The following is a 1,599-nucleotide window of genomic DNA, read 5'->3' on the forward strand; positions in this document are numbered from 1 at the left end:
TGGGCGAGTCTACTGAGCTCGCGCAGGAGGCGTCCTGTAAGTTTTGTACACGTCTACGCTAATACGTCTCGGGTATGCTAAAAACCTCTAATGGCTACCACCAACTGCGCCACTACCAGTGCTGCGTGTGCAGATAGAACGCAAATAAAAGAAATATATGCGAAAGAAAATACTGAAAAAACAGGCTTGTCGCAGTAGCCATGTCAGCACAAGTAATTGCTCCAGCAACAGATACACGCAATGCCACCCATGTCAACGGCCATGCAGGCTTATCTGAACAGGCACTTATTGATGTGATAGTTAGCTCGCAATAAGTGTGACAACAGCATTAACAGCGTTGCTGAACACTGACTTCAAGGTCGAACGCACCGCAGCATTGAGTTAAAAGTAAGGATTGATATAAAATACACCCTTGAAGAGGTAAATTTTATCTACTTATGTATTCATGATATCCTCACGAGATGACCAAACAGACACTCCTTGAATATTTGAAAGCGTTACAGCTTTTTATGGTTGAGGAACACACAGTTCCTTCATTTGCAGCATTTGAGTTCTTTGGACGAAACAGCTCGCCTACAGCTCATTTCAGTATTCTGCTCTGAGCATTGTGCCACATTGAATTAGTGAGCAGTTGTGCTAAGTTCGATGCAAATGGGCAAACGTTGCATCAGTGTGAACAAAATTTTTGCGTTGCAGGGGTGTACTGAGCGTGAATGCAATGTTTGCTGCGTTAGCATATAGGCTGCACTTTGTGACTGCACTATTAGTTGGGCTATTTCTCCATATCGTTCCCCCGTCCACCCATTCGGACACACACTGCCGTCGTGTGCTGTTCAATGAATTTAATTCTGCTTAACTTTTTTGTAGTAGGCCATTGTGTAAAGGATAAATTTGTTTTATGGCCATGACTCGCCAGTGACCGCGTGGTGGAAAATTCGTTTTATAGAGGCGCTTGACAGAGTAAGTTTCAGGGAACATATATAGCGCGGCGCTTTGCAAAATTCTCGGATCCGTCATTAATCGTAGAACCGACAGTCAACAGAACTGGGATTTTTTGCGTGGGGACAACGGGTAGCGGTAATAGGTGATTTATGATTGAATCGCTTAATAGACTGACTTACAGCCTAGTTTCACCTCCACTGCCCTCAACCATTTCATCCCCCCCCCCCCGCCAAAAAAAAAAAAGCCTAACAGACAAGTTCCTGGACTAAGCTTAGGATGCTTATAGAGGAACCCGTAGTAACTCGTGTCGTCGTTGGCGTTATTGTTCGAATTTGGCCTCGAATTTGTATTGAATCCACGTAGGTTAGGTTTGGTTAAATTACGAAGAAAGGCGTGGGGTAGCTCTCCGGGTGGACACCTAAGCCACGCCGTGTACGAAAGGGTAGGGATAGGAGCAGATGCGGCTATTCCGGTTTTTATTGGTTGGAAACCACTGTTAGCATCGTACCCTTCACAATCAAAAGTGGAACCTGGCCGCGGCGGTCTCGTTTTGATGTAGGCGAAGTGCAAAATGCGCCCCCGTTCTGTGCGATGTCATCATCATCAGCCCGACTATATATACAGCAGGTCAAAGGCCTCTCCTATGCCTCTCCAATT

The sequence above is a fragment of the Amblyomma mixtum genome, chromosome 3 (genome assembly GCF_055824585.1).
Source record: "Amblyomma mixtum isolate Tamu chromosome 3, ASM5582458v1, whole genome shotgun sequence".
Taxonomy (NCBI): Eukaryota; Metazoa; Arthropoda; class Arachnida; order Ixodida; family Ixodidae; genus Amblyomma; species Amblyomma mixtum.